Below are 25101 nucleotides of genomic sequence, written 5' to 3' on the forward strand. Positions count from 1 at the left end.
AATTCCTCCTCCTGGATACTTCATGTCTCCTCCCTCCATTAGAGTATTCCTCCGGGGCAGAGTCGGCTTCATTTGTTGTCTCTGTATGCCCAAGGACAGTGCTTGGCACACAGTAAGTGCTTAATAATTGCTCACTGAGGTGAATTGAAATTGGTCATGTTGAAGGCCCGTTGAGCCCAGGAGCTACTCAAGATTCCCTGTAGTTAATATGCCCGAGCTGTACTAACAGATAAAAACACATGATTACATGATGCTTCATGGCAGCAAACATGGATGTGTCCCTGAACTGGTCCTTGAGGTGTCACCGGCAAAGCAGACTAGTGGGGCCAACCATCTCAAATCAACTTGAAAATGGATTCTGTGGCTGTCTTTGGAGGAGCAGCCATTGCTAAGGTGGACGTGGGCTCGTGCCTCATTTGATCACAGTGACTGGATCCTCGAGGACCTGGGTTGGGGCATAAGGAAGGAGAGAGAGACCACGACCATTCTGTGAACTTCAGGAATTATTTCAGGAAGCACTGAGGGAGATAGAGACACAAGTCACTAAAAGTGACCAAGAAACGTGGCTGTGTTATGCGAACACACACACACATGCACACGTGCACACACTTTGTTCAGCTGACTGCATAGAACTTCATCCACCAAGGTGTAGGTATCTTGGTTGCAATTATTAGGCTTTTGCTAGGCACCTTTATGAATGACAATTATGACAAGGTTTTGAGTGTGTGTGTGTGCGTGTGCATGTACAGGTGTGTGTGCGTGTGTGTGTGTGTGCCTGGTCTTGTAATTTCATCAATAGAGAACATATCTTGGAAGAACACTCCTTCTAGCAAAGCAAATCAGCTTCAGGTTGATTTTAATACTTGGAGAGTTGCTTAAGGCACTAAAAGGGTAAGTGATTGTCTAGAATTGTGCAGACAGAATTTAAACCTGCCTGAAAAGGACGGAGCTCCATCTTCTATTCTTTTCCACCTCTCATTAATAAAGTAAAAGCTGTAAATAGAACTTCTCAGCAACTATAATGTGGAGAGAACCTTACATAAGATGATTTGCGATTCAGACAATACCTTTGCTTTTAAAGTAGGAAACCTTAAAGATAATGTCTTTCTAATGATAACTTTAGCATTAAAGTATGGACCGTAAGTCAGAAGACTTATAAAAGCTTATAACTATCATTAAAATTGGAGTCTTAAGTAACAGAATATGAGAGGAACTATAATTTTACTATTAAAATAGGAAAGTTAAGTAAGAGAATTTGCAAATGATTTCAGCTTTACCAATGAAGTGGGAAATTTAAGTAAGATTCATGAATAAATAGGTTTGCTGTTAAAGTAGGAAACTTAAAAAGATTTGTGAATGACTCACTTTACTATTAAAGTAGGAGACTTAAACAAGAGAATCTGTGAATGACTAGATTTACTATTAAAGTAGGAGACTTCAACAAGAAGATTTATGAATGACTAACTGCTTTACTATTAAAATAAGAACCTTAAACAGGAAATCTTATGAATAATTAGCTTTACTATTAGAGTAGGAACTTTAAACAAGATTTTCGAATGATTATTTTACCATTAAAGTAGGAACCTTAAACAAAGGGACTTGTGGATAACTATCTTTACTATTAAAGTAGGAACCTTAAATGAGAGGACTTGTGAATGACTTGCCATCAGAAGACTTCAAAATTAAATCTAGCAATAGATGATGTGCTAAAAGCTGTATCAATGGGACTGGGGGGTTCCTTAGGCCTTGACTGAATTATTGGCTTCCCTTTTGCAAGAGTCACTGGAGAAATCACTGCTCAGCAGTGAGGAGCCCGTCAGCTCCATTTGATAACTAAATTCACAGTATGATTGGCCAATTGGATGCTAGTCCAGAGGGATCCTTTCATCTTTTGTTAATATGAGCGAGGTGCTGGCTCTCGATGGAAACACCTGCATTGTTAAAGATGATATTTAGAAACATCTGTCAAGAAATTCATCACAAAAAAGCTTGGCTGGAGACAGAATATTTTTATTAAAACTCCAACTGGTGTGCCAAGGGCCTCTGTGGCCAGCAGGTCTTTTATCACCTCGCTGTCTTCCTCCTGATCAATTGCCTGCTCACATGGTCCTTTTTGTTTTCCCCCAGAGAAGGCATGTTCATTTCTCTTGGAAACAGCTCCATTTCCTGCCCTGTGGCCGGAGACCAGCCAGCGGACAGCTTCTGATGCAAGCATCTGAATGGGGCCATTAATTCTTAGCGGCTGACAGCTGGGCTCCTCTGCCCCAAAGACAGTGGGGAGAGGAGCCCAGGTGACTCGCCCTCCTCCCTGCTGGGACACACAATTTCCTGGCTCCATCCCTAGCTGGGGTTTGCTAGAACTATGGGTTCAATGGGATGGTATGAAGAAAGCTGGATCAATGGTCCCTCTTTAATCCTAATAGAACCCAGCAATGTGTCTGCCTCACATTGATATCAGCAACCTCAGGGAACCACATACATACATACATACATATATATATATATAAATATATATATATGCATATATATGTATATATAATTTCAAGGAATATGAGATCAATCACCAGAGAAAGTAAAAGGGGGTCTGCATGGCATCCACCAAATGGAAGCTAAAATGGTTCAGTGCCTCTTCCTGGACCCTAGCCCGTTTTCCAAGTAAACTTGACATCATTAATACTACTAATAAACATTTATATAGTGACTATTATGTGCTCATCATAAATATTTCATTTGATTCTCATAGCAACCACCAGAGGAAAATGCTATTATGATTCCTATTTTATAAATAAGGAAACTGAGGCAAGCAGAGGTTGAATGACTTGCCCACAGTCACACAGATAGTAGATATATAAAGGCAGAGTTAAATTCAGGTCTTCCTGATGCTAGGGAAGCATGCTGAACTTTAAATACATTAAAGAGGAGATTGCGCTTAAGTGACATGATCAGGAACTTAAAACTCAAGGGCAGAATCCATATCATGAGATCTAAGAACAGAACCTGACCTCAGAGCCCATTTAATCCAAACTGGATCTGGATAAGAATCCCTTTTATATCAGGACCCAAGAGGTCTTTGATCAAAAACCTTGAGGGGGAGTAGAGAAGGGCTCTCTCCCCTGGAAGTTCATCCCTCTTCCAAGGGCTCCCACAGTTAGGAAGCTCTCTGACTTATGACTCCCTCTCATTGGTCTTCGTTTTGCCCCCTGGGTCCAAGCCCAATAAACGAATCCCTGCTCCCTCCTAGGGACCTTCTAGGACTTGAATACAGTCATCACGCCCTCATATTCTTGTGAACCTTTTATTCCCGTTCATTTTTTGATGAATATATTGATTAGATGTGTAGATCGAGTCATTTGCATTTTATTCACACCTTTTATTTTGACATCACATTCTTTTTTCTTAAATGATATCTTTAGCCTCCGTCAAAGCCTCTCTTCAGCCCCTCCACACCCCAAACAGTAAAACAGCAAAAAGAACCAGCATAGCAATAGTGCTTTATACCATGCGTGACGTCCATGGTGTCCTCCCCTGTCATTGCTTCATATCTGCTAAAATTCCGATCTTTAAGTTCTTCAGGGATCCCCTGGAACCCTGCTTCTTCTTTCACCCATTTTCTGCTTGGTTCCCAAGTCCTCGATACCGCAAAAAGTGCTGCGATGACTATCTCGGACCCGTGGGGCCCTCCTTTCAACTCTCAGAGCAGGAGTGAGAGCGCGCCTTTTAAAAGTTGAATGGTTTAGTCACATTTCTTTGGGGACTCCAAATTGTTTTCAGTAATTGTTGGACTAATTCTCTGCTTTCTTGGGAAAGTATTAATTCCCCTGGCTTCCCTTGGCATGACACGACTTCGGTATTTTTTCATCTTGCTTAATTGTCGGGTTAGGGATAGAAGCCCAGAATGGTTTTAACGAACATTTCTTCTGTCGTTGGCCATGTGGAGCATTTTCCCTGTGGTTGTTGCTCACTTGCCTTTCTTCTTTTGAGAACTGCCTGCTCCTGTCCTTTAACCCCCCATCTCTTGTGGCCATTCGGGATTTCTAGAATGCCAGATGAGGCATGTGCTATGGGAGATACAAAGATGAGCTAGCCTGAGGCCCTGGCTTGAAGGAATTTCGGGCCCTGTCGCTCAGGAGGCAGCACTCCTTTCCTTGGGTTTTCACAGGACCAGAATGCAGCACAACTCTGGCAGTCAGCCTCAAGAAGCCCAATGGTCTCTCTTCCTCCTCTTCCATGAAGTTATCCCTTCAGATTCCCCCCTCCCTCCCTCCCCTCCCCATGGATTGGATTTCAACCTTGAAAATTTTTCCTAAAGAACTTTTTCTGGATCTTTTCTTTTGTTCCCTCCACCCATCGTTTTGTTTATATTTGGGTACACAGTGCATCCTTACTAGGTGCAGCCAGGTGGCCCAGTGAATAGAGTGCCAGGCGTAGCGTCTGGAAGACTCTTCTTCAGTTCAAATCTGGCCTCAGACACTTCGTAGTATGGAACCTGGGCAGTCACTTCATCCCATTCGCCTCAGTTTCCTCATATATAAAATGAGCTCATGGTGAAGTTCTCCAGTATCTTTCCTAAGAAAACATCAAAAGGAGTCATGAAGAGAACCACTGAACATCATCATCAGTCGTCATCACCGGAATGTCTCCTCACCCAGAGTCTGTGAACTTCTTGAGGTCAGAGGCTATGTAGTGCCATGCCCCCTCCCCCATTGGAAGTGCTTAATGAAGTTTGTTCAATTGGATGGGAAAACACAGAGCTCTATAATATAAAGTGCGATTCACTACTGGCCAAAGGGAGGAGTAAGAACAGTTTAGGGGGCAGCTGAGTGGCTTACTGAATTGAGAACCTAGAGACCAGAGATCCTGGGTTCAAATCTGACCTCAGACACTTTCATGTGTGTGACCCTGGGCAAGTCACTTAACTTCCACTCTCTAGCCCTTACTGCTTGTCTGGCTTAGAAAAAATATACAATATTAATTCTAAAATGGAAGGCAAGGGTTTAAAAAAAGAAAAAAAGAAAAGATAGAGAGTGGTACAGTGGAGAGGGTTGAACTTGGGGCTAGTGAGAACTGAGTTCAAATCCAGACTCACAATATTTATCTTGTTAAATGATCTACTACCAAGTCACTTTCCCTCTCCCTTCCTTACCTTTTTCATCTCAGGGCATTGTTGTATCAAACATGGTAACTGAAGGTATGAAATTTAGAAACTGTAAAGCTTTAGCTCTTCTTGTTATCTATTATTCATTGGAGGAAAGGAATGATCATCCCTGGACTGAGGAAGATTGGGGAAGTCTTCCTAATGGAGGAGCTAGCGTTTGACTTGGCCCTTCGGAGATGAGGAGGTCTCTAATAGGCAGAGTGGGACAGGTGGAGGCTCTCCCTGGCCCATTAGTGAGCAGGCTGTGCCTTAAAAACACGTCCGTTTTTCTGAAATAGGCTTCCAAGGGTCTGCACGCATATGGAACAACATAGGAAATGCTTCACCATATGGGACCTGGCTGGGGCAGGAAGTGGCATGGCGAGAAGTATGAACATTGAGTAGGGATCCTTCAGATCTGGCCATTTTCCATCTCGGTGCAGATCAAGACAGTTGGGGGGCCAGGAAGGAGTTTGCTCAGTTTTTCTGCTTTATAGTGAACTCTATCTCTCCTGTCTCCCTTCTACGACCCCCCCTGCCCCCGCCACACACCCACTCAAGTAATAACGTTGATTTCTTCTCTTGATGTTTTGGGAGCTACACTGGAGGTGAGGCCAAGGAGGGAGTCCAAGGGATCCCCACCAGCCCCTCATGGTACACCAGGTCTGCAGACCAAGATGCCCCCATGAGAAGAGGGATGTCTAAGGAAGGGGAGGGACAGGGCTTCTGCCTTTGACCTTGGCTGAGAGGAAAAGGAAGAGTCCCTCAAGTCAGCGCAGAGTCCCTCAGCCTTTGGCTTTGGCAGTCTGTTTTGAAAGGGTGTTTCCCCACCCATCCTCTGAGGAGCTTTTAAGAGCAGCATCTGTGAGGTGCATTTCCTAGATAAATGTGACGTGCCCTTTGACTCCTGTTGAGATTAGAAACCCTGACCCTTTACACCAAGTTATTTATGACACGCACATAAAGGGAAACAATGCTGGGACTCTGTGGAGGAGGACGGGGAGGAACATGAAGGGGCTGGTTCCACCCTCCCCCTCCTCAATCTGGGAGAAGCTCCCCCACATGGAGAACAATGCCCAGGGAACCCATGGTAAGAAGAGGGATGACTTTAATATAGCCCAGATCCTAGAAGATCCCTGGGGAGCCCATGTGGAAGAGAAAACCAGATGGGACTCCAGGGCAGATCATCCAAGGAGCAAGTGTGTAATGGACATCCTGGACTGTGGGAGAGCTGCAGAAGCTTGAAAAGAGAATTTATCTTCTCCCACCATTTAAGGAAATTCCTTGGTGGCTCCTTCCTGTTAGAGGGAAGCAGAGAAAAGGCCACTCCCTGGCTGTGGGGAGCTCAGAAGACTTCTTAATGAGCGGGTGTTCTACTAAATGGCCTCCCAAATAAAGGCTGTATTCATTGACATTGTCTGTATTTTGGGGGGTGTATGTGTATGTTTGTATTTCTACTAAATGTATATTTGTAATTTTATTTAATTTTTTGAAATTTCATGTAGAGACCATTTTTGACAGTTGCTTTCTGACATTTTGCAATTCTGATTCTCTCCTTCCTTCCTGCCCTTCCCCCTTCCCCACCTACTCAGGTGGTAAATAGTCTAATATAGGTTATATCAGTGCTTTCATGCAATACACATTTCCTTATTCCCCATATCCTCACTGAAGTTGCGTATCAAATATACAATAAAAAACTCATAAAGGAAATGAAGTGCTGAGATGTATAATAAGACTGGAGTTCCTTCCTTGGCTGTGGACAGTGGGGTTTATCTTTTTTTTTTTTAATCATGAGTTCCTTAGGGTTATCTTAGAACCTTATTTTGCTAATAATAGTTTAATCCTTCACAGCTGATCATTGTACTATATTTCCATCACTGTATACACTGTTCTCCTGGTTCTTCTCACTTTACTCTGCATCAGTTCATACAAATCTTTCCAGGTTTTTCTGAACTCATTCTGTTCGTCATTTCCTTTGGCCCAATATTTTCCCATTACAATCATATACCACAACTTGTTTTCTGCTTCCCCAATTGATGGGCACCCCTTCAGTTTCCAGTTCTTTGGTGCTACAAAAAGAGCTGCTATAAATATTTTAGACCAGGTAATGCCTTTCCCCCATCTCTGATCTCTTTGGGATATAGACCAGTAGTGCTATTGCGATGTCAAAGGGTAAGCATAGTTTATAGCATTTGGGGTCTGGTTCCATATTGCTTTCCACAATAGTTGTATCAGTTCCTAGTCCACTAACAGTGCATTAGAGCCTCACTTTCCCACATCCGCTCCAATATTTATCATTTTCCTTTTTACATACATAAGCCACTCTGATAGTATGAGGCAGTATCTCAGGGTTGTTTTAAGTTGCTTTTCTCTAATCAAAAGTGATTTGAAGCATTTTAAAATAAAACTTAGGGTAGTTTTAATTTCTTCCTCTGAGAACTGCCTGCTTATAAATATACATAAATATATTTATATATGTAAATGTAAGTATTTGTATTTCATTAGACAGTGAGCTCTTTAGGACAAGGACAGTCTTTTACCCATTTTTGTATCACCAGCACTTAGCACAGTGCCTGTCACATAGTAAGATGCTCAATACATGCTTATTGACCAACTTTCTCAACTTTCCTTTTATATTCGGTATCTCTGCATCCCTCTGTCTATTCTGTTTATCTAGGTGTCTATGCATGTATATCTATTTACCTACCTATTTACCCAGGCAGCAAGATTTTACAGTGGCTAAGAACACTGGACTTGGGGAAAGGAAGAACTGAGTGCCAATGCTACTGCTGACATTGCGTGACCCTAAAAAAGACCCGGCTTCTTTACAACTCAGTTTATTTCTCTAAAGCTCCCCCCCATGATCCTACCTTTCTGATAAAGTTATTGTAAGGATCAAATGCGATAACACTTGAAAAGTATTTTACAAAAGTTTAAATGCTATCATCAATACTGCTGCTACCACTACTAAGACCCTGGCTACAATCCCATTGAAAAGAGATACAGAGAGAATTGATCATCATGAATAGTGTTCTGCACCTGGCATGGTACCAGACACTGGGAAGATGGATCAGCCCATAATCTCAGGGAGTTTATATTCTAATGGGGATGAATGAAATGTAGAAATCTTTCCTACCTATTATTTCTTCTTTGTTGCCTCTTGGATAATATGCAGAACTCTGTTTGGCATTCAAGCCATTCTTCTTCTTTCTCTAGACTATCTTTTCTGGCTGAGGGCATAACCACTCTATCCTCCAGCCCACTGGCCCCCTTACTGTTCCATATGTATGATTCTCCATCTCAGATTTTTGCGCTTTGCCTCCCCACTGACACCTCTTGGATTTCTCCAATTTATTCATAGCTCCGCTCTAGTTCTGTTCCCATCCTGCCCATTCCTACAGCTGCCATTTTGAAATGCCCTCATGTTTACTTTTTTTTCTTTGCTCAGTGCTTACAGTGCTTACAGACCAGAGGATAACAATAGCATCAGTATGGATGCTAGAGGGACTTTAGAGATGGTTGAGTCCCAACTCTTTCATTTTCTAGATGAGGATACTTAGAATATGGGAGCTTTACTGATTTGCTTAGGGTCTCCCAACTATTAAGTGTGTGAGGCAGGGATTTTAACTAAGGACTTTCTGACTCTAAGCCATAAGCTGTTTAATACAGGGGCTATTAACAGTGAGTACTTAATACATGGCTTCTCATTCATTCATTCATTCATTCATTGCTTCTCCAGTGCCTTTCGGTGGTTTAATGGTAATCCTGGGCTCTTGAGGGCTATATCAGCAGAATACCAACTTTGACATGTTCTTCCAGCTAAGAAAAAAGCTGGGTTGCTATGACTCAGAGACCACCAAAGTTAAGATCAGAATGGTTTATCCCCAAGATGGAGCAAGGATGATGGATTTTTGGCCATATGAACTCACAAAGATCTTTCGTGAAGCCAGAGTAGGAGTTGTTCGCCTGAGTCTTCAGATTTGTTTTGTTTTGTTTTTAAATTTTCAAACTGAATTCAATATAACTGATATCCTCTGTAGTTTTTGGTATTTTGTTTTATGCATTTAAAACATGATTCTGGGAGGGTGTCTACTGGTTTCAACAAGCTGTCAGAGGGGCTCATGATACAAAAAGGGTTAACACTCTCTGGCACAGAGGTATCACCGGAGAAACCACCCCAATGTCCAAAATCATGGGTCCCTGAGGAATTCTGTGATTTTAGAAGCCTGTTGGAGCAGGTGAGCACAAAGGCAACCATAGACCTTGAGGCCAAGGGTCAATCCATTTTACTTCAATAATGAGTTGCAGATGAAAACCTGCAGAGTAAGAGATCCTCATTTGGACCACTTGACAAAAAGGTGCCACGTCTGTCAAATTTCCGCAGTTCCGAATCTGAAGCCCAGAGATATTGCCAATACCTTGGGGTCAGGGTGGGAGAGGGGGGCAGGGATCCTCCTATCAATCGCACTGGGCACCCCCTTCCAAAGGCTAATCTTCCCTCAGGTCCTGCCTCTGCCCATTGGAAAGGCTCTGGAAAGAATTGTCAGCCATCCATCGCTAAACAGAACAAACTGAGGCCATAAAGAAAAAGACGGGGTTCCCAATAGGCGCTATTGTGCTCGGACCCAGCAAGCAAACTGCATCCTGAGAAGGAAATGGCCAGCTCACAGTGCTTGGAGAACCACACGGCATTCTCACGTAACGGCTCTGATGAGGTGTCACCTCTTTCCATCCAAAAGCTGTAGTAACCTGATAACACCTTTGGGAGAAGGCAGTTTTTTCTTTCTTTCTTTTTTTTTCTGTCTGTGAAATTATTGAATGCAGGCCTTATTCACCTCACTCCAGTGGTCTTGGATGCTCAGTAACCTGACTTAGGGCCCTGCAGAATGAAGAGAGGCATCCAGATTCCAAAAGTCTTCCATCTGGAAAAACCCTTAATGGGGAATGGATGAACTGGATGATCCAGGAGGTCGGCCTCATCCTTAATTTTCGTGATGTGGCTGAGGAGGGCCTGTGAAGCTTTTCTATTCCAAGTCAGAAAGTCCTCTTCTTCCTAAGGGAGGTTTAGCAAGGAAAGAGGGAAGGGAGCTTCCCATGATGGCTGAAGAAGGATGGAAGGCCAGGGGGAAGGCCAGGGTAATTCCTTCGGACATCACCTTATCCAGGTGAAACGCTATTACAGGGAATGGAAGGGCAAGGCCGTCAGTTTGCTGACTCGCTGGCAATGAGGACTAGGGTTCCAAAAGAGCCTCTGTGCAAGCATGTGAAAAGGAGCGGGCCTCTGTTCTTCTCGGGGGTGCAGGACTGGTTTTGACATAAACTGGGCAGTTAGGGCCATCCCTTTGTCTTTCCAGCCACGTTTTTCATTTGACTGTAATTTCTAATCTGTTTTCTGTTAAATGAGTCTAAAAGACAGAAGAGCAACTGGTCCCAGTGTGTCCTCAGGGGAAGCATCCAGGAAACATTGGCAGCATCTAGCACCACGCTGCATCTTAAGCTTGTGATGAGAGGAAGAAGGAGCTGCCTCCTACGCAGCCCCGGAAATGGAGACATGAGGTGCGCCATTTGCCAGGGAATTTTAATTTTGTCTATTTTCTATTTCAACTTAAAATCATAATAAAGACTTGCCCAAAGACATTAGTTTAATACAATAATATCTTCAATTTTCAGATCATCAAACTGAGAGCAGAGTGGGGAGTGAGTGAGTGGGTAGATCTGAGCAGTGTATAAGTACCCATTTCTCCTTATGGCTCTGAATGGTCGAGTTTTGCCTTTTGCCAAAAGAATCCACACAGGGTAGTAGAAGGAGCACTGATCTTGGAGTCAGAAGAGAGCTGATTTCAAGAGAGTTCACCTTTCTGAACTCATGGGTAAACTGAGGGCAGCAACAACACTTTTGTCATTGCTCTCTTGCCTACAGAATCAGCTTCTCTGGTGGTGCTTCCTTTTGTATCCAAGAAAGAAAGGAATGCCCTCTTCACCAGCAAAGTAAATCTCTTGTTACCTCTGGCCAAGATTCGAATAAAGGACAGTTCGTAGAGTGATGGCATGTGAGAGCTGGGAGGGATAGAATTTATCTTGACCAGCCCTCTCATTTTACAAATGAGGAAATTGAGGCTTAAAGAGACTAAGCAATTGGGCAAGCTCATCTAAAATGTTAATCCAAGAGCTGGGCTAGAGGCAATGACATATTATTGAGACACGTATTTTGTCAGTTATTGAAAATGGTTTTGTTTCATGCAAATGATAAGCAATGATTTTCTGATTCATAAAAAGTTAATGTCTGTAGACCAATAGGGTTCCCACACATCTGTTAAACACAGAACCAAAAAAAAAAAATCCCCCAACCTAAAAAGGAAACACATTTGGAGGTAACATTTGCTGAGCAGACCAATCATTACGCGTGCCAAAACTGAGTTACTGGAGTTTTCGTAGGCAGGGCTGTGGTGGGCAAGACCAAAGGGCCGTGTGGACACGGTTCTCTGTCTGTGGGCCCGGGAACATGTGTACTTCTACCGGCTTTCTCTAGACTGCTCCAGTCTGCTATTTATTTCCTGTGAATGGGATCAATTAAGTCATGATAAAAAATTCTAGGGAGCTTCTGAGAAGTCGGCCTGCAAACCCAAGCAATGTGCTTCATGTTAAGAGACAATGAGGAAACAGAGAATTGATTATTAATGAATGTGTTCTAGGTCACTCTGACAACTCCGTGGCTCATTTGCAAGGATTTTTTAAAAGGGGAGGTTCTTTTTTTAAAATTTAATTTAATTTGTTAAGAAAATTTTTCCAAGGTTACATGATTCATGTTCTTTCCCTCCCCTCTTTCCCTCCCACCCCCTCCCATAGCCAACATGCAATTCCACTGGGTTTTACATGTATCACTGATCAAGGCTCATTTTCATGTTATTGACATTTGCACTTGGGTGATTGTGTAGAGTGTACATCCCCAATCATATCCCCATTGAACCCTGTGATAAAGCATTTGTTTTTCTTCTGAGTTTCAGCTCCCACAGTTCTTCCTCTGGATGTGGATACATTCTTTCTCATAAATCCCTCAGAATTGGCCTGGGTCATTGCATTGCTGCTAGTAGAGAAGTCAGTTACATTTGATTGTACCACAGTGTATCAGTCTCTGTGTACAATGTTCACTTGGTTCTGCTCCTTTCACTCTGCATCACTTCCTGGAGGCCCTTCCAGTTCATGTGGAATCGCTCCAATTCATTTGTCCTTTCAGCACAATAATATTCCATCCCCATCAGACACCACAATTTGTTCAGCCATTCTTCAATTGAAGGGCATCCCCTCATTTTCCAATTTTTTTGCCACCACAAAGAGGGCAACTATAAATATTTTTGTACAAGTCTTTTTCCTTATGATCTCTTTGGGGTACAAACCCAGCAGTGCTATGGCTGGATCAAAGGGCAGGCAGTCATTTTGCCCCCTTTGGGCATAGTTCCAAATTGTCCTCCAGAATGGTTGGACCAATTCACAACTCTACCAGCAGTGCATTAATGTCCCAATTTTGCCACGTCTCCTCCAACATTCATTACTTTCCTTTGCTGTCATATTAGCCAATCTTCTAGGTGTGAGGTGGTACCTCAAAGTTGTTTTGCATTTCTCTAATTATAAGAGATTTAGAACCCTTTTTTCATGTGCTTATTGATACTTTGGATTTCTTTATCTGAAAATTTCTTATTCGTGTCCCTTACCCATTTATCAGTTGAGGAATGGCTTGATTTTTTTTTTTTGTACAATTGATTTAGCTCCTTATATATTTTAGTAATTAGACCTTTGTCAGAAGTTTTTATTATAAAGATTTTTTTCCAATTTGTTGCTTCCCTTCTAATTTTAGTTGCATTGGTTTTGTTTGTACAACCCCTTTTCAATTTATAATCAAAATTATTTATTTTACATTGTGTAATTTTTTTCTAACTCTCACTTAGTCTTGAATTCTTTCTTTTCCCAAAGATCCGATAGGTATATTATTCCATGTTCACCTAATTTACTTATAGTTTCCTTCTCTATATTCAGGTCATTCACCCATTTTGAATTTATCTTGGTGTAGAGTGTGACATGTTGATCCAAACCTAATCTGTCCCATACTGTCTTCCAATTTTCCCAGCAGTTTTTGTCAAATAGTGGATTTTTGTGCCAAAAGTTGGGATCTTTGGGTTTATCATACATTGTATTGCTGAGGTCACTTACCTCAAGTTGGGAGGTTCTCTTATTAGTATCTTCCATTTTTACGTCATGACCAGGTTCAGTGACGGCTTTACCCCACTCACTCAGGAATGGGATCTTATACTGTAGCAAAGGGGAAAAATTAGGCAAGCAAAGACTGAGAGAATGACTGGATATGACAGTGTGTGCAGCATTCTTCCCCCCAGAGTTCCCTCTTTTCCAAAAAGAATGAGGTAAGCAAGTCTCATGATATATCCTCTTCCAAGATTTATTATTGCACTTGTTCAGAGATGGACTCCTTTTAGGGTTCTTTTCCTTTGCATTCTTAAAATTCTTATGATTAACCCATCTCAGCTTCTGCTTACCGCATTCCATTTCAACTTGGAAAAATCTAGTCTTTTGTCTTTGAATTTCTCCTCTTTGTCATTTCTTGTTGCTCCGCAATACCCCAGGACACTCATGGGCCAGACCTTTCCTGCTGTTCCTCATTTGAGGGGCTCCATCTTTGTTTCAACAAATAAATCCACTGCTATGAACGCTGTAATCTGTATGCTTTGGGAGCACAGGGCAATTGTGCACCGATAGTGCCACCAGAGTGCCCTGTGTAGATGCTAGTGTTTGCTTTGGTGGGTGTGCAATACACACAGGTAGTGCATGTTTGGTTAGCGTTGAATAGAATAGAATGAAAAGCTCTTTGGGATCTGGGCCTACGAGCCGGTTCAGTGGGTCCAAGGGCATGAGGAAGCATCCCTTTTCTTGCATCATTTTAAATGCTTCTCCAGAATGGTTGGAATTGTTCACAGCCTCACCAACCATGTATTCAGACACCCGTCTTCTGGTAGCCTCTCCAGACTCTAAGGCCTTTCTAAAGCACTTCTCTCAGGGGTCTCTGGGATTCTTCGTGAAGCATCAGTGCTCCACATAGAAAGCACGGCTCAATGCGTATATGAAGTAGCTGCGCACATGGTGTTTGGGGAGGAAGGCAGGGACGGTGCTGTGGACATTATGGATCGGTCCAGGCTTTAGACTGAACATGGTGCTTGAGCTATGCCACAGAGAAGGGAGTGACTCTAGATGTGGAGCTAAGGAGGGGGGAAACTGAGACCCAGAGAAATGAGATGGCGCAGCCAAGGCTAGACAGCCAGCCTGTGGAGGAGCCGTGATCAGAAGCCAGCTCCCCTGACTCTAGCTGGGGATCAGTCCTCCTCGCCTTCCATCATGCTCTCTCTTATCCATTTCCCAGCGGCCCCAACTGAGAAGGTGCTCTGTATAACAGCAATGTGACTGGATGGCAAAAAGTGGATTTGATCACTGAAATGATCCTCTGGGGCCATATGTGGGCAGCTTGCTGGTGTCATGGAGATGGAACTTGGAGTCAGCAAGTCTTGAATTCAAATCTGGTCTCAGAAACTTACTAACCATGTGACCCTGATAAGAGCACTTAACCTCTGTGTGCCTCAGTTTCCTCATGTGCAAAATAGAGTTAATAATAGTATCGACCTCTCCGGACTGTTGGCAAGATGAAATGAAATCACATTTGTAAAATTCTTGATCAATCTTAACATGCTATTATCATATTAGTTATTATTAGTGCATATGTGTGTATGTGTGTTTCCCACAAGGACACCTATATGTACATGCATGTGTGTGTGTCATGTCTGTTTTATATAAACACACATATTTACATATATATGCATGTGTGCATATGTTTCTATGTCCCTATTTGAGTCATTTAATTGCGCTCTTAAGCACAGGAGATTTTTTTTTGAAGGAAGCCATAAAAGAAACAGATGTAAATCCATATGAAGTAACAGGAATTGCAGCCCGCTTAAATAAAAGGACACTTAATAGTGTCTCCGTCTGTCACATAGGACCAGGCTGAGGAACTACTGTTCCTCGCAGACATAAACAAGGCCCATAAAAGTCCTCTTTTAAGCTGGTGAAGTGGCCGGATTGTCCCCCAGAACCTTTAAAGCGCCAGTTAAATGTGAAATTTCAGTCTGTGCCAACCGATTAGAGCAGCTCTGATCTTCCGGGGGTGGGATTTCGCCATTGGAAGTCTGGATTCCAGCCACAATGGGCTCCCCTTAAGGAGGAAAGGGTAGAGTGTGCGGAATGAAGAACATCCGTCCTACCGTGCGATTCCTTTCTCCAATATGTACGCAGGAAGGCTGGTATTTGAAGGAAACTTGCCCGCCGCCCCTGGAGACTCGACAGCTATTACTCAGGCTAGACTTCCACCAGCCACTGGCCAGGCTGAGCACACATTCAGCCGGGCCATCCAGAGTGCAAGCAGCCTGCCTGGTATCCATCAACAGTCTGTCCATATCCTTAATTGCCAGGTACCCAGAGCAGGGCCCACGGATTCAGGGATCATAACTTGTCCAGCTTTGCGCTCTGTTTCATCGGTAAGGCACAGCCACCATGTTTGGACCTGACGACCCCGTCTTCCTCCAGAGCCCCAGAGTCTATATCCACCTTAACATGCAAATTACTCTGAGCAAGAAAGAGAAAGATCAGTTCTGAAGAGAGAGGCCCAAAGGACTGTATTATTATTTTTAAAAATATAGCTATTTATTTCTTTGTTTCACTAAAATATCCAGTTAATCCCTCCCCACCTCTCTCTCTCCCCCCCATTAAGAGAAGGCATCGTTTGACAAGAAGATATAAGTACACATAAATCGATGTCTCTATTTCCTTTGATCAGTTCTTTCTCTGGATATGGGTACACACGGCTCATTCTTCAAGCAATATTTCCATTGCTATATGGATCATGCTCTCTTGGTTTTGCTCTTTGTAATTTCAGGCAGATCTTTCTATGTCTTTCCAAAATTGACCTGCTCATCATTTCTTAGGATGCCATAGGATTCCATCACGATCATTTCACAACTTGGTTAGCCATTCCCCAGCTGATAGACATCTCTTTAATTTCCATTCTTTACTACCACAAAGAGAGCTGCTATAAATATTTTAGAATAGAAAGGTGCTTTTAAAGCTGACAGTTGTATTGCTGGGTCAAAAGAGATACTTAGTTTTGGAACTCTTTGAGAACAATTCCAGATTGCTTTCCAAAATGATTGGATCAGTTCACAGTTCCACCAACAATGTATGAGTGTCCCCACTTTTCTATATCCCCTCCAACATTTGTCACTTTGCCCTTTCTATCATTTTAACCAATTTGATAGGTATGAGATGATATCTCAGAATTGTTTAGATTAGTCTTTTTTCTAATTCATTGAGAGCATTTTTTCATATAGTAATATATAGTTCTGATTTCTGCATATAAAACTTTCCATTCATGTCTTTTGACCATTCATCAATCTATCCATTGGGGAATAGCTCATATTCATATATATATACACACACATATATATATATATACACATATAATGTTATTATTTAAAAATTATTCTTATTTTACATTTTATTTTTTAAAACTTTAAGCATAGAAAAAAATCCAAAAAGTATAAATGTCCTTATGAAGTAAGTGTTTCATGGTATTTTCTGAAGTGACAGATGATTTTGATATTTTTTTTATTCAATGATGATGAATGAAGACAACCTGGTCCCAACCTCTGTTTGTCCCTTTATTGCATATTCCTCCCAGGTGTGCACACTAGATAGGGTCCAGCCTTGGAAACCTGCCTACTTTTCCTCTTCCTAAAAATGCCATCTCATCTCAGTGTTAAGAATACTTTCTCTACTCACTTTCACCTCCTAATGTTCCCATTTTCCTTCAAGGCTCAGGTCACCTCCCACTGCTTTTCTTGGTCCTCTCTGCTCCTAGGACCCATGCCCCACCTTGTATTCACTGTATTCATTTGATAGTTACTTTGGGAAGAGGAGGTGCCCTAATGGCAATGGCCTCCACTGCATTATTGGTAGGACAGGCATGACCTTCTTCTTGTTCCTTACAATGGCAGAAACCTAAGCTTCCCTTGGAGATGGGTTGTATCAGATCTCAGAGCAGTAATGCCTGGGATTACATAGGTCAACCACCTCTATTTGACCTATAATACGGGACAGATTATGCCAAGGGTCATAGACAAAGATAGAAAGAATCTCAGAGATTATCTAGTCCAATCTTTACATTTTACAAATGAGGAAACTGAGGATTTGAAAGTTTAAATGATTTTCTCAAGCCACAGAGATAGTATCAGAAGTAGGATTTGAACTCAGGTTCTCTGACTCCAGCATCATCCCTCCACAACTTATTCATTTTTCCTCTCTTCTACTCACTGCCTTCCTCTTCCCCAGTGTTGTATGTTCTTTTTCTCCTCAAATTTAAAGGCTAGTTTAAGTATCATTTCTTCTCCAAAGTTAAAAGAAGCAGAAGGCTTAGACTCAGACTCCATGATTGACATTATATAAGCAAACTAATGGATCTCTGCCTGTTTATTCTTATCTGTAAAAAGAAGTGCTTGGAATAATTGACTTCCAAATTCCTTCCAGTTCTCACTCTGTGATCCTAGAGTCTATGATACTAAGCTTCCTCTAGACTAAAAAGGGGGGGGCTGATGTTTAGACAACATGTCCAGCTTTACAACACATTCTTGCACGCATTGTCTCTCCCCCACTTGAATTGTACTGTATTTATCCTTGCTTAATGTAATTTTACACTTGAGTTTAGAGTCTAGTTTTATGGGCCAGCCACGTCTTTCCCTCTAGGTTGTAAGCAACATGAGGGCAGTCAAGGGCCAGACTCTAGTACCTCCCTCAGTTATTGTATTTTGCACAATGGGTGCACATATGGGAAATGGGTGCACAATGAGCATTTATTGAATGAGTGAGTAGCCATTTGAGAATGTCCTTCATAGGTCTTAGTGTTTCTCCCTTTGTGACCCATTGTCACTCCCTTCTCAGCTCTGGCACTTCCAGCATCTAGTGTAGCCCCTCGTTATCTCTCCAACTCAGTTATTTAGCCTGCCTCAGGTCTCCCCACTCCAGTCCAGTCTCCACTCAGCTTTCAAACTGATGTTCCTCACATGAAAGCCTAACCATGTCCACTACTTTCCCCGTTCAATAACCCTCAGTGAGTTCCCATTAGCTCTAGGACCCAATGGAATATCCTCTGTTTGTCTTACAAAACTCTTCAGAATGTTCACCTTTGTGGTTGTGTATTGGAATAGCCTTGCTGTTCCTGGACTGTGGCGCTCCGTCTTCTGATCCTGAGCTCTCTCTCTCTCTCCTCATAGTCCTGCCTGAGCTTCCCTGGCTTCCTTCAGGTCCTGCCTCCAAGCCTTTCTCTTTCTTAGACCAAGTGCGTCTGAATACTGTCTCTCTGAGACCAGCCTCCATTTATCCTGTACATCTTTTGTTTTTCACATTGACTCTTGTGCTTCTCATTAGGCTGGGAGCTCCTTGAAATCAGGGGTGAGATGTGTGTGTGTGTGTGTGTGTGTGTGTGTGTGTGTGCACTTCTATGATTACGTGTGCAATATATATATTCCCCTTGCCTCTGTTTAGATCTCTGGCACACAATTCTTGGCACAAAGAGGACATTTAATACACTCTAGGTGACTGATTGACAAATGGAAGTCCTGATAAGTCATCATAATAAAAATTTAATGTTTCAAGTAAATTTCTATTTTTACACCGTGCCCCCCCCCCACCTACCAGTCAATTTCAAATTATTTCTTCATCAAAATCACTAGCTGTCTGAGAAACCCCTGAAAATATTTTTCAGAGCAGGGCGGTCAGGCTTGATGGGTCTTCAAACTCCCCCAACCACCACCTTTTCCCTCCCATCCAAACATGGCAGGTAAAAACAGACGACTGGGAAAGAACTATTCCCTTCATGCTGTTCATTTGCTGATACAATGCCTTTAAAAGTCATCACATACTGACATCATGGAACTGGAATTTGGGGGTCACAAACGGGATCTCGGATGCCAAAAGGTAGCATTTTTAATGATCATAGACGAGGCAATATGAAATTATTAATAAAGCGAACTAGAAAATTGTAGTCAGCTCTGCTTGTCCATTATATTTCCATAGAAGGTCCATTTTGATCGACCTCTCTTGACAGGATTCTTTTTCCTTTATTGAGCTGTGGGGCTGGAAAGCTGAAAAAAGTTTACGTTTGGGACTTTGCCCTTCCATCAAGGGACTTTTCTCTTGTTAATCCTTGTCTTTAGTGGGGCCTGGAAAATGTCCCGTTATTGGGCCATTTTATTCCTTTATAGTCCCTGAATTCTTTGTAACATTCATGTGACCCGATATCTCTGGGGTTGCCTCTCCTCCATTCAGCATCGGGAGTTATATGCAACGGTAAAACTTTATTGGAAGTTCAATAACAGGAAGCATTTTGAACTGGAGGACTGTATATACATTTTTAACGTTCTTCTCTCGGAAAATGCCTGGGTACCTGTGAGCTTTGGGGACTGAACATTCGTCATTAGGCTGACCGAGGGTGAGCTTGTGAACCGTTTTCCTCAAGATTTTTCTTTCTTATTATTTTTATTAGACTCTTTGGACACCATTCATAGAAACATTCTCCCCGCCGTCGTACTGACTTTTAAAGCCCTCGGATAGCTGGGTTTATTCTTTCTTTTCTTTTCTTTTCTTTTCTTCTCTCTCTCTCTCTCTCTCTCTCTTTTTTTTTTTTGGCTAAGCTTTGTCCACCTCGGCACCTATTTGTTACCATTTCCTTGAAACTGTTTTCTCCAGATGTTGGACGTGAAACGGCCCCGGTTACTTTTTCCATTGTCGCTCTTTACTACTTTCCATACGTAGCAATCGCAAAAGCCAAGCACTGGAGGAAATAACAGACGTGTGAGCCACAAATTATGGGCACAAAAATAGCCTTAATAAAAGAGGGTTTCAATGACAGCACTTTCCAAAAATTCAGCTCTAATTGACTCAAGCCTAGAAAGCAGGAACTGTGGGGAAGCTCGGCCTCTCCGGGGCCACTGATGGCAGCAAGCTCACCGGACCGTGACGGTTAATGGAAGATGGCATTCCCAGCTTGCTGTCAGCACTCTCTCAAAGGGCTGCCAGACCCGAATCAAGGTGCCACTCCACTGGGTCTTGTTCTGGGTCACTGTGGGGGCTCTCACAACCATATTTATATCATCTGGGCTCTGCACAAATATTTATATTCTGTACAGATTCATTAACTATTTGCACTTTGTTATGCCTAAAGACCCCAACTCCATGATCTGCTCCCAATAGAAAGAAGGGGGGGACGGGGGGGAAGCACACAGTTGTTTCTTTGACTACAGACAGACTCGTCACCCTGGGTTTACTTGACTTCCCCAGGTCCTGGGTTCCTGCTGTTTGTAGAATGCTGCAGATGGCGGCCTCAGCAGGAAACCCTTCCCCCTTCTTTAATGGTGCTCTGGGGAGCACAGGGAGCCTGGAACTGAAGCTCTTCTTCCCTTCCAAGCCTCCTCTCCAAGCCCCTCCTGAGTCAAAGAGAGAGAAATACCCAGATCCCCTGGAAACATGTCTAGCAGTTTGAAAAAAGAAAAAGAATCAACCCAAAGCAAACCCCAAGCCTTCCTTTAACTCCATCGCTCCAGATCAGCATCACAATTCCTCCTGGGCATCCCTTGGGTAGCTAGAATCTTTCCAGCAGCCAGTTCCTGGAACCCCCTCCCCCCCACATGCCTCAGCCTCCCTGGAGAAGAATTCTTATGGACAACATGGGCTGGACAACAATTTCATTGATTCAAACGCAGGTTTATATCTCAGAGCAATTAAAGATGATTTAGCCCACCAGGATGCTGGGAGAGTGCCGAGAGGTGACCATTTCCTCAAGATCCAAGAATTTTCTCTCGCTTGCGGTCATCACCCTACCAATGAGGCTCTTATTCGAGATGGAAAAATACACCCCCTTAAAACAGATGTGTACAACTCTGACGCGCACGGGGACGAGGATGTGAAGGGGTTAACTCTGGGAATACAGTCCGCCATTTATCATGTGGGCCCCAGCTCTCCAGGGCACATGGGAATGAGGTGTGTCTTCTAGGGGGTGTTTATATTGGACTTGATCGAGTTAAGAGATTCAGCTTACACTGAGCCTCCTCTCCAGAGAGAAGAAACCAGGAGGGGCTCCGTGGGATGGGTGAGAGCACAATATGGAGCATCAACCCGTGTAGACCGGGACCAACCACAGAACAATTCATCTCTCAAACCACTAACCAGATGCAAAAAACGTGCTTTGGGGGAAACAATGATATAGTGTCCCTTCACATTTGAAGAAAATATTCATTCTATTTCAGCAGAGATCTCAAGGAGTTTCAGAGAATTATAAGAAGTGAGTGCTGAGGAGGAACTTGGAGATCGTTTATGATGACTCCTTCTGCCACCACCACCACCACCACCACAATTGCTACTACTATTACTACTACTACTGCTGCTGCTGCTGCTGCTGCTGCTACTACTACTACTACTACTACTACGACTACTACTATGACTACTACTACTACTACTACTACTACTACTACTATCACTGCCACTATTATTACAATTACAATAGCAATTTTCTTTTCTATAACCCTTTAAGGTACATATATCATCCCATTTGGACCTCCCTAAAATGCCTTCAGGTAGACAGTTTTACCTCCAATTCATAGATGAGGAAACCAGGTCTGAGAAAGTTGATTGCTTTACCCAGAGTGATACAGGCAAGAAGAGGCTACAAAGAGGGTCCTGTATGCCACAGCCTAAAGTGCAGCACACATCATTGTCATTATCTAGTACCCATCTCAGAAGAATTAATTTCTCAAAATACAACATATGCAAACATGGGCATTGTGGCAGGCCATTGTTGTTTTCCTTCGTATTTTAAGAAATCCTTGATATTTTTCTGCAAAGCTACAAATTGGTTTCACAGAATAGTTGCTTGTGACAGCTGGCAAGTGCCTGGGAACTCTGTGAGTGTTCCAACCCCTTCATTCCACAGAAGAGATTACTTGATACAAGCCTATCATCAGCCCACGGGGGCAGAGACAATTGATCCCAGGTATTCTAAACTCCATCTCCAGCACTCTTCCTACACGGCCATAGCATGAAATCTTCAGAATTTCCCAAGGATGAAAAAGTTTTCTCTTCTCTTCCTATCATGCCATCTACAAGGCTCACCACCAGGGCTTCAGTGACATCTACTAATAGTCCATATGGTCTTTGAAGGCAGGGCCTGGGCCATTGCTTCTCACATGCTGAAATTGGGCAATACATTTTAATTGACTCGAATTATGGGCCAAGTTTGAAAAGCTGTCTTTATTCCATGTAACGTGTTGTCTGGGTGTAAGGCAGGGCCCGCTAGCAATGATTCCAAAGTGGGTGATTGGCCTTCTATTGAATGATACTCAGCCGAATGGTTCTGGGTGTCAGGCCTGAGGAAGGGCATAGATGAGCTCCTGGTGAGCTTCCAGAGAAAGGTGATGAAGATGGTGAAGTCAATGGTGGAACAAAGCATGCTTCCTAGTGGTCCTGGGGGAAAAGAAGAGTCCTGAGAGTGGGGGCAGATCTTTATACGTCTCTAAAGGCAGAGAGCCTCGATTTGTTCTGCTTGGTTCTTTAGGAGAGACTCTGGAGCAAAGGGTGGGAGTCCATGAGAAGAAGACTGAGTTCTAATAGAAGGAAAATATTATCCGTGGGAAGAATGAGCTGCCTTGGAAGGCAGATGGTTTCCTGGGAGATTTCAAACGAATGTTATCTTGTCTGAGTAGAAATCAGATCTGGTCAGGCCTGTGCCTTGGAGAGGTCATTTGTGCTACGTATATGGAGGATCTACTAGAAAGGGGAGAGGCTGAAAGGGAGAGGCCACTTAGGAGGCTTTTTAGGAATATCAGCAAGAGATGAAGAGGAAGGGAGTCATGTGTAGAGAGAGAAGAATATAGGCAAGAGAGGTGTACAGAGGCAGAATTCACAAGACTTGGCAGATTGGCTATGGAGGCTGAAGGGAGTGGGAAGAAATGACCTCTATTGTCCATTGACCAAGATGCTGTTCTCTACCTGCCCCATTTAATTTTATTTCATAACTAAGGCTATCCCCTAGACTCCTACTCTGATGGTCTGTAATAGCATGCAGGTGGCCCTGTTTCGCAGAGGCTAAACTAGCCTAATATAACTCTGGTATGTCTTAGCATTCAGGGAAGGCTTCCGGACTGGGATCCCTGAGTTATTTCCCAATTGATAAATGGTCAAAGGATATGAAACAGGCAATTTCCAGAACAAGAAATCAAAGCTATCAATAGTCATGAGAAGAAATGCTCTAGATCACTAATAATTAGAGAATGCACATCAAAACAACACTGAGGTACCACCTCACATCCACTAGATTAGCTAAGATGACAGGAAAAGAAAATGGCAAGTGCTGGAGTGACCGTGGAACAATTGGAACATAATGCACTGATGGTGGAATTGTGAACTCAACTGACCATTCTGAGGAACAATGTGGAAATACTCCTAAAGGGCAACAAAACTGTGCATATCCTTTCATTCAGCAATGCCACTACTTGGTGTATATCCCAAAGAGATCAAAGAAAAGGGGAAAAGCACATATTTCTACAAAGATATTTCTATCAGCTCTTTTTGTGGGATAAAAAATTGGAAACCAAGAGGATGCCCATCAGTTAGAGGAATGGCTGGAGCAGCTGTGATACAGGATTGTGATGGAATATTATTTCCTCTAAGAAATAATAAGCTCAGAAAGAACAAGGAAGATATAAGAACAGATGCAAAGTACAGTGAATAGAACTTGGATCAGTCATCTGTTTTTCTTCTGTGTTTCTGCTCCCACAGTTCTTTCTCTGGGTGTGGATACATTCTTTCTCATTAAGTCCCTCAGAATTGTCCTGGATCATTGCATTGCTGCTAGTAGAGAAGTCTATTACATTCGATTGTGCCACAATGTATCCGTCTCTGTGTACAACATTCTCCTGGTCGGCTCCTCTCACTCTGCATCCATTCCTGGAGGTCTTACCAGTAGAACTTGGAGAACATTGCACACAGTAATGGTAATATTGTAATCATAGTCAATTAGCTGGCTCAATGGATAGCAATCTGGACCCAAACACAGGAAAAATTGAGACCAAATATGGCCTCAGATGAATAATAGCTGTGTGACCCTATTGAAGTCAGTTTACCTCAGTTTCCTCATCTGTAAAATGGGGATAATAATAGCACCTCTCTCTCCAAGTCCTTGTGAGGATCAAATGAGATAATAATTGTAAAGTTCTTAGCATGCCATCTAATGCTTTACAACCACTATTTAAATGTTAGCTTTATTATTGGAATTAACTGTAAAGGCTTAGTAACTTTGATCTTCGTCACAATGATTCACCAGAGCTCCAAAGACTCATGATGGAAGCTGCTATCCACTCCCAGAGAGAGAGAACTGAACTCAGAGCAGATCGAAGCATTTTTCCCTTTATTTTTTGAACATGGCTCATGAAGAAATATATTTTACATGACAACATAATAGGTATCACATTTCTTTGTTTCCTCCATAAATGGAAGAGGGATGGTGAGGAGGATTAGAAATGAAAATCAAATCAACAAATAACAATTTTAAAAGTGATGAAAGTGATGTAAAGGGGAGTATCAATAATTTTCGAAGGAGACAGTCTGCAATTGCTTAGTCTTTGCTTTTTTTATAAGTACCACCCAAGACAACGCACATAGTAGGCACTTAATACATGTTTGCTAAGTTAAAAAAAAATGGACTTCATGATAAATTGTCTGTTTAGTCAGAGGACCAGCCAGCAAAATCAAGCTGTTTCTGAAAACTAGATGGTGTTTTCATTCACAGTAGCTATTCCATACCATCTGGGGAG

Source organism: Monodelphis domestica, chromosome 5, assembly GCF_027887165.1.
Source record: "Monodelphis domestica isolate mMonDom1 chromosome 5, mMonDom1.pri, whole genome shotgun sequence".
Lineage (NCBI taxonomy): Eukaryota > Metazoa > Chordata > Mammalia > Didelphimorphia > Didelphidae > Monodelphis > Monodelphis domestica.